The sequence below is a fragment of the Protopterus annectens genome, chromosome 9.part0, assembly GCF_019279795.1.
Source record: "Protopterus annectens isolate FY-2018-M chromosome 9.part0, PAN1.0, whole genome shotgun sequence".
Classification (NCBI taxonomy): domain Eukaryota; kingdom Metazoa; phylum Chordata; order Ceratodontiformes; family Protopteridae; genus Protopterus; species Protopterus annectens.
The window spans coordinates 515,188,034-515,203,304 of NC_056743.1; positions in this window are offsets into that span (position 1 = coordinate 515,188,034).

Consider the following 15,271-nt stretch of genomic DNA (forward strand, 5'->3'; position numbering starts at 1 on the left):
GAGTACCCCAAGGCTCCATGCTGGGCCCACTCCTGTTTGGCATCTACTTCTCAGATGTCAAGGCTAATGTTTAAGGTCTCTGACTTATGAAGTTTGTAGATGACTAAAAATTTGGAGCTATTATAGATCCCCTCACCAAGATATCGACATCTTGCAAGTTGATTTAACATAGACAAATGCCTGGTGTCAAAGGCATGGTCTAAATCTCAATGCCAAAATGCATTAAAATGCCCTTTAGAAAACTGTCAACCCAAGTTAATTACTACATGTATAAAACACCCCTAAGAGTCATCCCAGTCATAAAGGATTTGTGAACATATGTTGACAGCAATACAGCCTTTGACCAGCACACATCAAAGACAATAACAAAATCTTTCTATGTTGCCCAGCTTATAGGTAATCAAGGTCTAAAGAAGTTAGTGTCACTCTTCTTGGCCCTTATCAGACCTGTCATTGAATACAATGCCCCCTTTGCCACATATCTAAACAGACAAAACAGTTGGAATGCCCACAAAGGTTTCTCACCAGAATAATTCAGAGCATGAATACCCTGTTCTACACTGATCCCTTAAAGGTTCAGTCCTTGTATTCATTCTCTCATAGGCTGCTGAGAGGAGATCTTTGCCTGGCTTACAGGGCTTCTTCAGACCCATCCCTGATTGCACATAGTCAAAAGATACAGCACCAGAAACACTAGCTTCAGGGATCTGTATTTCACTTCTGAAATAAGCAGAACATGTTGAAGAGACAGATATGTATCCCAAAGGATCAACATACTATGAAACTGGCTTTCCTATTCATGTAAAACAGAGTTAATTCCTGACCCCTCTTCAAACAAAACCTTTACAACTGGATGGAAAATCATAAATATGCCACCTCCTCAGTCTGGTACCCATGTTCCTTATGGACAGAGACCATCAATAAGAAAAGTATTATACTGACTTTCACCCCCCTACAAATCCTTAATTACCTCCTTACTAATATGCCCCCCATTTACATTTTAATACTCAGTACCCAAATGGTTTGGAGTGTATGGCTAGGCTTGTCAGGAACTTTGTGTTCATTAGCCTAGTAACAATCAATTCATCCCTGCTCTAATCACCATAGCCTCCTCTTGTCTTGCCCTCTATTTCCCTACCCCCACTCTTCCCAATACCTTTTTAGCTCTTTAGCACAATTTAATTTGCCCTCTCTCCACCTCTGCTTTACCCTAATTCTTTTCATTCACTTACTCCTCCTCCCCCTCTATCTATTGCTCCTCCTTATACCTGCATACCAGTCGTACAATATCTCCACATAATCACTAACCCCGCTCTCTTCATATCTAAATTATACCCACATAATAGAACAGCATGCTACTGCAGTTCTTCTTACCTCCCTTTCTGTAACTCCTCTCCTGGTTATCATCTGTTCACTCTAAACTACTATACCCTCCTCTGTCACCCATTCTTCCCCAAGAAACTGCCACCTTCACTAACAACCTGAACTTCCCAATCTCATCCTCTCTTCATAGTACCTGCTGTATTCATTATCATAAACTGAAACATTTCAACCTTCCTCTCACTTCCACTAAACATAAATTCAAACCTACTGCTACTATTTCACTAAACCTATTTTACTTTCTGTTAGTCTCTTAACAGATGGGGACATCCACCCCAGTCCTGGTCCATCCTCTTCTTCCAACCCCATCATTTCCACCTGAACTAACAGGCACCAACTCCCAAACCAATCACCTGTCTGTCTTCTCTATAAACCAACAAAATTTCTGACTTGCACGCTTGGATAGCAAACACTCTCCCTACATCTTAACTCTCTCTGAAACTTGGCTTAAACCTCATATCACCAACTCTGAAATTGAGACAATCCTACTAGGTGATAACATTGATTGGAATAAACTCTCCCCTCACTCCCCCAGCCTTAGTATAAACCTTTTTGGCTTCAGTCAACTTATTTCTCCTCCCACCTGCATCAATAAAAACGCCAGCTCCATTTTTGGTTGGATCTTAACTTCAACCCTAATCAGTACTATAATCTCAGTACTTTACCATACTCCTTAAGTGATCACCTCCATATCTCAATACTAAGAGTACCTTCTCATAACTCAAAAACCCACCTTTAGAGACTGACGAAACCTGTCCAACTTCAATACAGCCACTTTCAACTACCTACTCTCTAAGTGGCATTACCTGTTCAACGTTCCTCAAAACGATGCATTTATTGAGTTTAGCGACAGTTTCTTAAACATACTAAACTCCCTAGCACCCATTAGAAAACTTAGGCTCAAATCTAATCCTGCTCCCTGGCTCTCCAAAGACACCCTTTCCACCATGAAACTTAGAGACACTGCCTGTAAACATTGGACAAAGTCAAAATCACCTTCTCAAATTAAAAAAAATATAAAACCTAACAAAAAAACTTCTTGGCCAAGACAAGAAAAACTTTTCTATCAAGAAGTTCAGTATACTCACACCTCAACCCCCCCAAAATATTGGTATGCCATGAACAATATTATCCATCCAGGGAAACCTTCTACCCACAACCCCTTCCCCAGTAAAACACCTCTTGAAACAGCCACCCTACTAAACTATTACTTTATAGACTCTATTCGGAAACTAACCCCTCCTGATACCAACCAATCACAACACTCTACCTGACTCCACTCAGCCTTCTCCCTGCAACCTGTCCCCACTGCTTATATAAAATTTATTTTACAGAAGCTCAACCCTTGTTCTCCTTCCTTCGACAACCTACCCCAATTTATTAAACATGCAGCTAGTACTATAGCTTATCCTGTTTCAGTCTTTATCAACCATTCTATCAAAGAATCCTCAGTCCCAGAAATTAGGAAATCCTTTTATACAATTCCACTTCATAAAGGAAGCAACTCCACTGACCCAATTTCCAAACTATAGCCATCCTCTCCCATCTCTCAAAAATCCTAGAGAAATGCATTCAAAGACAATTTCTTAAATATCTATTCCAGAAAAATCTTCTCAGCCCCTCTCAACATGGATTTAGGCCACACCACAGTACATCCACAGCCCTTCTGTCCTTCACCCAGGCTATAGTGGAGATGAGATAACAATAAACTGGTGTCCTGCATATTGCTTGATCTCTCCAAGGCATTCGATATTGTCTCCCAAGCTTCTTACTAAACTAAATGAACTCAATCTCTTTGCATCTACTACTCTCCGATTCTCTAGCTATCTTAATAACAGATGGCAATCTGTTAGATGGCATACCTGCTGCTCACCTTTCATACCTATCCAACAGGTGTACCCCAAGGATCCATTCTTGAACTCCTTCTCTTTAATATTTTTATTAACAATCTACACTCTGCCTGCTGCACCTCATCTGTTATCCAGTACTCTGATTATTCTACTCGTATTACCCTCTCTGGCCATCCTACTGAACTTCATTCCCTCACACAGACTTCTTTCAACACCACTGAGCACTGGCTAATCAATCAACTCATCCTGAATCCTAGTAAAACTAAGCTTCTTTTCTTTACAAAATCTATGTCCAGCCTTAAAACCCCTTTCACTCTCTTCTCTAGACAACTCTATCATACATGCTTACTCCCATACCAAACTTCTAGGAATCACAATTGACAATCAACTGAAATTTGACCTTCGTATCCAACAATCCATCAAAAAAACTTGGTCTTTTGTATAGAAAACAAAGAGTTCTTATCCATCACCATGAAGACCTCACTAGCTGAAGGCTACCTCCTCCCTTGTCTACTTTATACTTTCCCTATATTCACCCACCTCCGAGCAAATCTTTTAACCAAACTTGAATAAACCTGCAACCAGACAGCCAGATTTGCCTGTAAACCTACCATACAAATTCCATCACTGCCTTGCCCTTAAACTACAGTGGCTTGAATACCCTCAACTACTCCAACTTTCTCAGCTACAGATGAAACATTTTCTACTTTACAAAACCTGTAGACTGTCCCTCTGTTAGCCCTCATATCCCTTTACAAACTTTCCCAGTCTCTCCGTAGCACTGACCAACAGTTACTTCACACCTACAGACCTAACAAAACAATAGGCAGTCTATTTTATAAATTCTCTGCATCTCAAACTTGGAACAAACTCCCTACCAATATACAACTTTTAAAAACTCTTTAGCTGAGAGAAAATGTGTAAACTTTTTAATAAACTGGCTAAAGTTTCAGACAACAGGGTGTCTTTCATGGATAGCCTGAAGTTATAAAAGCAATCAATTATTAAAATGCAAAACAAAACAAAAACATTGAAAGCAGAAAATAACCATCTATATCAGTGGCTGCAGCACAAAGTACACTAACCATGCTGGGGATTTTATACGAGTAAATGGACAAAGTGGCCACTCTGGAGATTTGATCTAGGAGACGCCAGTCTATACACTTCTGAATCTATGCTTGAGAATCAGATAGAAGCTTTAACAAAGAATGCTTTTTTTTTTAGCTGTATTTTTATCCCCATGCCAACCAGCCGTAAGGGCAACTGCTGCAATTTCACAACATGGGAGTCATCCAAGAAGCCATCATTGTATATTTTTCTTATGCCATGTTGCCTCTTATCATATGTAAATATTATTACCCAATGGATAAGTGAGCAAAGTGTATTTGAAAACAACTGTCATTCACTTTCTTGGGTGGTGTAAGCCCTCAAAAAGGCATGCCTTGCTTAACAAATAGACACCATCCATTTGGACTCAGGTCTCCACCATGCAATTTAACTGAGATGCATGCCTCCAGGGCTTGCACATCAACTCTTCTAGCCTGAGAGAGGTCAGCCTGTAAATCCTAATTATTTCTTGTCTTCATGGCCAGTTCTTTCAGTGCACAGGGTAACTAATTAATCTAGGGTAATGTGGATCGGAGTCAGTACTTAACCATACTACTGCACTGCAAAGATGACATTAATAAAAGATTGGACAAGAGGCAAGCCGAATCACCTACAGATTTTTCTGCAAGTATCCAATGGCTTCACTGATAAGGATATAAAAATCCTGATGTGGCACTCCCCAGATATGTCCTTTACTTTCTTACATCGTAAAGAGCATATGTTTATGCAAGCCAATACACTGAATTATATAAAGATATAACTATTAAGATGGTGAAAGGCTTCCCTTTACTTTATACAGAAAACAGCTGAGATGGGTAACCATTTATGATCCACTGAATACAAAAATATCCTCCCACATGGATGGCCTAGGCAGGCAAGATGACAGTGGTGTGGGGGAACAAATGTCAGTCCTTTTGAACAGCGAAGGAGGCTTATGACTTTCCTGCCTGGCGTACTGTATTACATGTTCTCCAGCTAGATCCAAGTGGATGAGCAAAAGGATTAAGAGGCATTCAAGGTCTAGTGCTGCAATAACTCCCATAGTGTGCTATTCTAAGGCAAAGTAAATAAGAGATTACCCAAGAGAACTTGCCCACTTATGTGATAAATTAGATCCAGGTAAGTGGACCTACTCAACATCAGACATAACCAGACTATCCAATAAGCAACAGGGTCTAGCAGCAATGGAAAATGATGGGAATACTTGCAGGAAGATGAGATCAAATGGCAAAGCAGTCAACTTGTAACAAACCTGCAAGAAGATCTTAGAGATGGAAAAGAAGCTAGAAAGGATCTCAACTAAACATCATCTACTGCAGGTGCCCAAGGCCAGGAAGGTCCTGGAGTGATATATTCTTGTAAAATTTTGATAATGAAGACTAACATTTTTGATCTGGAGAAGTAGTTCAAAAACTTCAATTAATGAACCCTTGTTGTGGTTATGGAGAAGATGACTGGGAATCAACTGAAGAGAAATAGGTAATTAAGCACTGCAGACCACGGACAGCAAAAGACAGGTTAAGTATTTTTGTATTGCTGCAGAGTGATTTAAGCTTTGTTGCTCCCAAATCAGGCTATCTTCAAGATGTGAAGGTCACCCTTTCCTTTCATACATATGTAAGAACACCACACTAACTGATGCAACAACAGTGAAACAAAAAAACAACTCTTCAGCTTCAGTTTAAACAAACTGCCAGATAGAAGTTCACCAAAAAATAAATCTACACTTTTGCTGCAATGGAAGCATCACAGATATAATTAATGCAAATGTAATGTAAATAAAAATCATAGCTTATACATATTTAGATGAATGGCTTCACCCCCCCCCCCCCTTACATATACTAAGTTTATTGGTGCACAGTGGAGGCTAAACTGAAAAACTTGTTAAACAGCGGTGGTCAAAGAAACGAAAGTAGACTACAGTGCAAGTTTTGATGTAATGTTCTCTTTAAAAATTAATTTGACATAACGCATTTCAGTAAAATGCATGACTCCAACATCCTTCCATATGCTGCTTTTGAAGAGCACAGAAACACACTACCCCCTTAGAACTATTCCCATCTTCACTTAAGTGAAATGAAGTGAGAAATCTTAAGATAGTTTAGGGGTGGCTAATCTTAAGCATCAGTTGGTGGTGTGAGTTGATCAAAACTGAGAATGGCAAAAAAAAAAACAATCTAATGGTTAAACATCAGCTTGATTCTTTTATAGTTCTGAGACAATGAAATAAAATATTTTTGTATTTGCATAATTTTATTGCTTATGTTCTTCTATCTGAAAAAAATAGATCCTTCCCCTTTCCAATGCTTTGCAATTGAAAATAAACATTATCACAATTATGGCAGCTGATAGAATGCATTTGCTTAATAAACAATTATAACCACTTGTATTAAAAGCAGTATGTTACAATCTCACTAAATTACTATAAAACCAATACATTTTACATGTTATTAAATATTTTTTTCAGTTAGCTTAAACCTGACTTGCCGAGGGAGTGACGAGTTTATTTGGTTAACTAAAACTTCATTGCATGGCCAAGGATGCTTTGTACTCGTAATGGGCAATACCAGTCAGCACATCTCAAAGTAAGGATTTTACAAGCTTCTTAAAGTAATGGACATTGTTTTTTCTTAACCTTAAATATATTATTGAGTCCTTGAGACATCCCTTACTTGAAGTGACTTGAGACTGTCCCATGGCTGCTTTTGAATATAGGTCCTCACTTGTACAAACCAAGCAGAAATGCTCATTTAGCTCACTTTTTCTTCAGATTCCTCTTTCACAGTTAGTCAATTACCTTGGCATTTTGATAGCATCAGCTTCTTCATGCCATTATGCTTAAAATAAAGTCTTAACACTTTCTTCCTTACCTTCCATCTGTGTTGTATATTTGTGACCTTACCTTCCATCTGTGTTGCATATTTGTGCCCTTACCTTCCATCTGTGTCGTATATTTGTGCCCTTACCTTCCATCTGTGTTGTATATTTGTGCCCTTACCTTCCACCTGTGTTGTATATCTTCCATCTGTGTTGTATATTTGTGCCCTTACCTTCCATCTGTGTTGTATATTTGTGCCCTTACCTTCCATCTGTGTCGTATATTTGTGCCCTTACCTTCCATCTGTGTTGTATATTTGTGCCCTTACCTTCCATCTGTGTTGTATATTTGTGCCCTTACCTTCCATCTGTGTTGTATATTTGTGCCCTTACCTTCCATCTGTGTTGTATATTTGTGCCCTTACCTTCCATCTGTGTCGTATATTTGTGCCCTTACCTTCAATCTGTGTCGTATATTTGTGCCCTTACCTTCCATCTGTGTTGTATATTTGTGCCCTTACCTTCCATCTGGGTTGTATATTTGTGCCCTTACCTTCCATCTGTGTTGTATATCTTCCATCTGTGTTGTATATTTGTGCCCTTACCTTCCATCTGTGTCATATATTTGTGCCCTTACCTTCCATCTGTGTCGTATATTTGTGCCCTTACCTTCCATCTGTGTTGTATATTTGTGCCCTTACCTTCCATCTGGGTTGTATATTTGTGCCCTTACCTTCCATCTGTGTTGTATATCTTCCATCTGTGTTGTATATTTGTGCCCTTACCTTCCATCTGTGTCATATATTTGTGCCCTTACCTTCCATCTGTGTTGTATATTTGTGCCCTTACCTTCCATCTGTGTCATATATTTGTGCCCTTACCTTCCATCTGTGTTGTATATTTGTGCCCTTACCTTCCATCTGTGTTGTATATTTGTGCCCTTACCTTCCATCTGTGTCGTATATTTGTGCCCTTACCTTCAATCTGTGTCGTATATTTGTGCCCTTACCTTCCATCTGTGTTGTATATTTGTGCCCTTACCTTCCATCTGTGTTGTATATTTGTGCCCTTACCTTCCATCTGTGTTGCATATTTGTGACCTTACCTTCCATCTGTGTTGTATATTTGTGACCTTACCTTCCATCTGTGTTGTATATTTGTGACCTTACCTTCCATCTGTGTTGTATATTTGATTTAATTGTTTCACCTGCCACCCTTTATTCCGGCAGTTTCTGTTAATCTAGTGTATGTCTCTATCATGTCTTCTTTGTCTGAAGTATGTCTTTTCATCGTTAGATTAACCATATCCACTTAGAAGTGGAACAACTTAATTTCTCAAACTGTTCTTGAACCCTGTTATCTCACGTCTTCCTTTCTCAGTCAGTGATGTTTTCCCATCCTGCATCAATTACTCAAACACCAAAAACATATTTACTGCTTACATATTCAGTAACAACAACAACGTATTCAGTAAGATGAACTCTGTGAAAATCAGTGGCTACCCTCTGGTTTTCTAGTATGATTTATTTGTAATCAAATTATTTGCTAATACTATGTCCAGCATTTCTTTGTATCTGATTGCTAAGAAAGGAACACAACTTTAAGTGATACAAAGGCTGCAGCATGAAAAACATATACTTGTGAAAATCAAGTAGTTTAGAGAAATTAACAGAACATTCATTAAGCTCTATGCAGGGTACAATAGTAGGATTCAAGCATCCACAGATATATTTTAGTAGAATTGTTTGGGAAGAAATAGCAGTAAGAAAATTGGTCATGCGGAGTTGCCTAGCATTCCTTATATGCTAATAAGGTAATATTTTTTTCTCAGTTACTTTCTGTTTACAAACCTCAGTTTTTGACACCTTTGCTACAAATCCATCCTTTCTGAAATATGCTGTTCAGTTTGTCTTCCATGTTTTCAACAGTTAAAATGGACACACACACACACACACACACACACACACACACACACACACACACACACACACACACACACACACACACACACACACACGCACGCACACACACTAATTCAACAGAGCACTTTATCACACAGCCCTGCAGTTTGTTTAGCTGTTAAATGGGGAACTCCCCTGGGCTCAAAACAAGATCTGTTCTATAGGGAAGAGTTGCTCAGGCACAAAGTGTCCTATGGTTTTATAAATGCCACGTAGAACTGCAGTGCTGCACAATTTGTATTTTAGAATGTAAATCCGTATTTGAAGTATTTATATGTACCGCAGTTACAACTTTTACATTTTAGAATGCAACTGTATGTTTGAAGCATATTTATATACTGTAGATCTGCAGTGTTTTGCTTTCCAGAAGGCATAAGCCTGTCCATCCACCAGATAAACTTCTATTATCCTGTTCTCTAGCATGCCTTTGGAACTCCCTGCCACCTCTAATCTGTACCACCCATAACCACTCTACCTTTAAAACCTTGCTTCACTCCCATCTCACCTCCCTGCTCTCACTCCACATAATCTCCCTCAGTCTTAGACCCAGTTTTTTCACCCCCCCCCTTACACTTCACCCTATGCTGCAGTCCTCTTAGACCACCCTCTCTCCTCCACTTCACTTTTTACTTCTTACCCTACTTACTATTTCTGCTTTACTTACTTCTATAATAAACCCCTCTTGTCCCACTTACCCTACCTTAACTCTTCGGATACCTCTGTGAAGCCTCTTTGCCTCTTCTGTTATATTTCCATTCCATGAACAAACAAAATTGTAAATACTAAGGTTTTTCGGGCTTTTCTTTTTTAATTTTTTATACTGTAACACTATGTTTCTTCACCTGCATTCTGTATTACTAAATTGTTGAAGATTTTATTATATTTACTGGATTATATTGTAAAATATCTTTAAGGAGCTTTTCTCCCCAGGATTCCATTGAAAATTGGCTCCACTTGGCCAAGTGGACTATCCTGGTAAACAAACTGCAAATAAAAATAAATACAATATTGCACAACTTTAAAATGGAATTGCACATTTGAAATGTTTACTTCTGTGCACTTTGTATAATGTTGAAAAGGTTCTTTTTGGGTTATTGTTCCAATGTGATAGACCACAGATGTGTTCAAATGCATATGATGTTTGTCTTCACCTGTGCACACTGCACTGAGACACGTCCGTACCATGAAGTCTTGTATAAAACTAAACCAGAAGCTGCAAACTTAGTTGAACAAGAAATGCAGCTCAGTTACTGGTAATATGTAAATATTCTGGCTCCGATACAGCTGCTCATTTCCACTGTTGTAAGGAAATGGCACAAAAAAGGTGAGCATAACTGCTTGGTGGTAATATATTTGCTTCATACTGCTAACTTCTGGGCACTGTCTGTGTGGAATTCACATAGTCTTCCAGCCTGTGTTGGGATTTGCGTTTTCTCCAGTTGCTCTGAAGAATCATGTCTCTTAAAAAGAAATTCTGGTCAACTAGCTACTCTAAGCTGGCCATTTGCTGTATTTACTCTTGTCCCTATGACCCAGACTGCAACTGCAATGGGTCTAAGAATCGATTCACAACCAGTACAAAATGAAGAAAAAATCAAATGATACTGTTAAATATTTGGACTTTTTAAATGTTTTAGATAGTGGAGTTTGTCTTTAGATTATGAGAAAATAATTTTTGAGTTACACTATCACATTTTCATAAACTTAAGGTTCAGCTATGTGCCATAGTATCGCATTGAAATTATTTTCTTTTTGTAACACTTCAAGTCCCAGTATTTTTGAATATTTCATTACCTAGGCATTGCTATTCAGAATTCAGAGATTCCATCTTACTCCTATAAATATTTAAAAATAATTAGATGAACTGAATGATCTTTGTCACAGCATGATTAATTAAAGTATTTTGCTTAAAATGAAGCTAAGTTCTATAGAGCCGACACAGTAATTAATATAAAAAACAGTATCTTAAATTTCGATTATGATATTGAGTTAAAATGTAAAGTGCCTGCTTCCTTACACATCCCATGAACAATATAGCTAACCCAGCAATATGCACAATTACAGATAAGTCATGACTACAGCAGCCAGTGTTGAGAGCCTATTTACTTACTGAATTTTTTTTAACACAAATGCCCCAAAGGTATCCTGATTTAAGAAAATAGTAGTTAAAGTGCACATTATTCTGACTTTTCAGATATTAGAACTACTTTAATTATACAATAAGCACTGTCAGCAATCTGTCAGCACTTATTGTACAGTTTTTTCAGAACTTTCAAGAAGGAAAGTAGTCTGCAGACATAGTAAAGTACAATTTTCTGCTTCAAAGCTCAAGCACAATGATAGAAGGCTGAAGGTGTCCTCACAGCTATATATCTGGGTGACATCATAGTCGGCTCAAAAAAGAGCAGAATAACATTCAAAGTATAATGACTATGATAAAGTGCGTCATCTCAGATCCTGCACATAAAAAACAGTTGCTAATGGTAGAAGGTATACCAGCTATGTATTACAGACATCTGTTCTAGATATAATTTAGATAAAGAACCTAAACATGTTGCAGGCAACATGACTAGTATTTACAATATACTTTCTCAAAGTCTGTGCAAGAAAAGGACAGGCAGATTTACAAGTATACTGTTTACTATAGCGCAGGGTGTGACCTTAAGGCCTGCAAAAAAGATGACAATGGCTGCAGATGTGCTGCTTATAAGTCTAGAATTTAGTGTTTTAGGACTTTAGCCATAACTAGAATGAATGACTGTGATTGTGCTGCTTATAGACATGCAGCCTGCAACTGCATAGTGTAGCGTGTTAGAATCCAGAACCATAGCTGCTTCATCTGCCCAGTGCAGTTTCTCAAACTGGTGCCTACTCTATTCAGTTTAGGAGAAAAAAAAGGTCATCTTGAAGCTGCAGACTACCCTAATGCCTAAAATAGCTTTCTGCTCTGTAACTGTGACAAACTGCTTGCTACAAATGTAACAAGCAGCTTACTATACAACTGCAATATTAGCATTCATTAAGAAGCTGCTATATCTTCACAAGTTCATAAAGCACTTCCACAGCATCACCACCTGCTGATCGCATCCCCTATCTGCCTAGGCCTGGGGTAGTCACCCTCTTTACCATGCCCTGATTACAACTGTGTTAGAACCTGCACAGTAAATGGAAGGAAACATTGTTAGCATGCTACTTACAATAACATATTGTACAGAGTGTTGTCTTAACCTGCATAACAACATGCAGGGAAGGCTTCCTTACAACACTGCAGTGTACTGTGTCAGAATCTGCTCAATAAAATGACTGAAGGCTGAGGGTGGACTGCTTACTATAGTATGGTACACTGCTTTAGAATTTGCACAGTGAATGACAAGGGACTGATTGTTAATGGCAGATGTGCTGTCTAACAACAAGAACATAATACATGACAGAGAAGGTTGTAGGCATACTGAGTGGTATAGTAAAATACAGTGTTAGAACTTGCATGAAAAAGGGCAGGAAATCCTGCAGTTCTTTGCTTTAGTACTAAGTGGCTTGTCCTACAACAAGCACACAGGAAAGGATGGGGAAGTAGCAGGCGTATTGACTGGTGTAGTACAATGTACTGATCCTATACAGTAAGACCAGAGGAGGCCGAATGTCAAAACACTCCCGAGTACATAACAAAGTAAATAAATAAATATACCTTTAGTCGATGCACATTTCCCAAAAAAAAAAAATATATATATATATATATATATATATACACACACACACACACACTTAATAGTGCTTTCTCAAGATAAAATTGTATTTATTAACTTTTATTAATAAAATAAAAAAGCAGTTTAATATACTGTCATTTTATGTCTCACAAATATAGCCCAGGATTCATAGATGTTTAACACAATGCACAACTGCAAATTAGCGCAGGTAGCAGACAATCCAGTGACAGATAACATGGCTGCACAATGGTCCACAAAAACTGAGCAGTAGGAATGCCATCTACTCCCTTACTCCCTGAACCTCTAGGTGGTGTGTAATTTTGTGTGTGTGTGTGTGTGTGTGTGTGTGTGTGTGTGTGTGTGTGTGTGTGTGTGTGTGTGTGTGTGTATACATTATATATATATATATATATAAAATGTGTGTGTGTGTTCACAAGATCGAATGAATGGAAGCTTAAAATGCATAAGCTCTAGACCAGAATCTCGAACTTCCATTCACTCGAAATTGTGAATGGGAAGTTTAGGGTTAGAAAAGAGTTCCGTTACCTTTTTGCAGGGGGCTAGTTCCCCCCTGCACCCTTGCAGCTGTCATCTAAGAGCTGCGTGACCGCACTATAGTGGAGGACTGAGAAATCTTTTGTTTTGCGCTTATGCATATAGCATGGAATGGGAGATTTCCCTTACCTTCACTATAGTGCGATCCTCTGGGTAGGAATATTTACGTAGGGGGGGTATGGGGGGGGTGCAGGTGGCGAAGGCCCCTGCAAAAACATTAGAAAGGTGTTTTTATTTTTTTTTTAGTTCCCTTTCACATTTTCGAGTTTCTGTAAACTCGAGATTCTGTCTTTCGGGTTATGAATTTCGCATTTATAGGAATTCGATCTTGTGAAGGGGAACAGTGTGTGTATGTGTGTGTGTATATATATATATATATATATATATATATATATATATATATATGTGTGTGTAGACCTCCCAACCATCCCGAATTACTCGGTTTTTACCGAGTTTTGGGGTCCAAATGAAGGGGTGCCACGATTCCTGAGTGGCACCCCTTCATTTCCGATTTCTTTGCTTTTGTTTTTTTTATTTTTTTAATTTTCACGCTGTCGGAGCTGATGTCATCACATCCGCGATGATGTCAGCTCCATCAGCACTACCAGACAGTCGGAATTGAGCTCAAGGAGCTCAAGTCATCATTTCCGGCTGGCTGCGAGTAGACGGGAAGTGCTTTTCTATTTGAAAGGAACTGAACTTGCTGCCGAGAGTGCTGGCTTTGCTGCTGTTTTGGACAGAAATGAGCAAGGGACTTTGCTTATGCTGGCTTTCGTTTCATTGCTTTAGGGACTTGTTGCACTGCCGTGCTGAGTTTGCTGAGGCTCGAGAGGGTCTTTGTTGCCATGAGATGAATTCTGGCTTTGCTGAGAGAGGGACTTTGTTGCTGTCGTGCTGACTTTGCCGAGAGAGGGACGCTGTTGCTACTTATGCTCCCTGTAAGGGTGTGTGTGTGTGGGGGGGGGGGGACTTCTGATGCTTTTAGCTGTCCCTTATTTTGCAGAAGTTCTTTTTTTCACGTACTTTGATTGGTTTCTCAGAAAGCTTGTGATGTTTCTGACAAATCAGTGAGGATTTCAGTTGCTGTATAATAATGACAGACATTTGAGTTTTAGACTTATAGCCTTCGAAAGGTATGGTATGCTTTTATAATGCCTGCTATTCTAGCAAGTTTTGAAGTATACTAATTTATTTAAAAGTGTGTATGTGTACATGTGTGTGTGTGTGTGTCTGTGTGTGTGTGTGTGTGTGTGTGTGTGTGTGTGTACATGTACATATGTATTTATGTCTGTATCTGTGCGTATGTGTGAAGGGTATTAAAGACTATTTCATTTGTCCTTGAATATGCAAATTGTCTCTGATTTATTTATTTTTTTGCCTCATATTTTGGTCTGTTCCTCATGAAGTGAGTGAGAATCGCAGTTACTAAGTAATGGACACTTGAGTTCCAGACTTAGTAGCCTTTATGAAAAAGACACACAAATGCAAAATCTGTTATTTTAGCAAGTTTCTAATTATATAAAGACAATAGCTCTTCCTGATTTTGTCTTTCATCCAACATTATATTTTTGGTTTTCTCCTTGATTTTTGAGCTACAAGGTTGAGGTGTGCGAGTGTGTGCATGGGGAAAGTTGCAGTGGACTACATACTGTATTCTGACAGTGTGGCACTTATTTATGTATTTATTCAGTCATTTGGATTGCAGTCAAATATCAGAGATGTACAGTCACAGTTGTACATGTACTTAAAATTTGATTGCAATCAAATGTCTGAGATGTACAGTCAAAGTTGTTCAAGTGCTTAAAATAAATTACTGTGGTCAGTTCTTACTAGTTTTATTTTATTACAGCTGAAATCTGAGGTATAGATGGTCAATAAATCTGTCTTAAATTTCTGG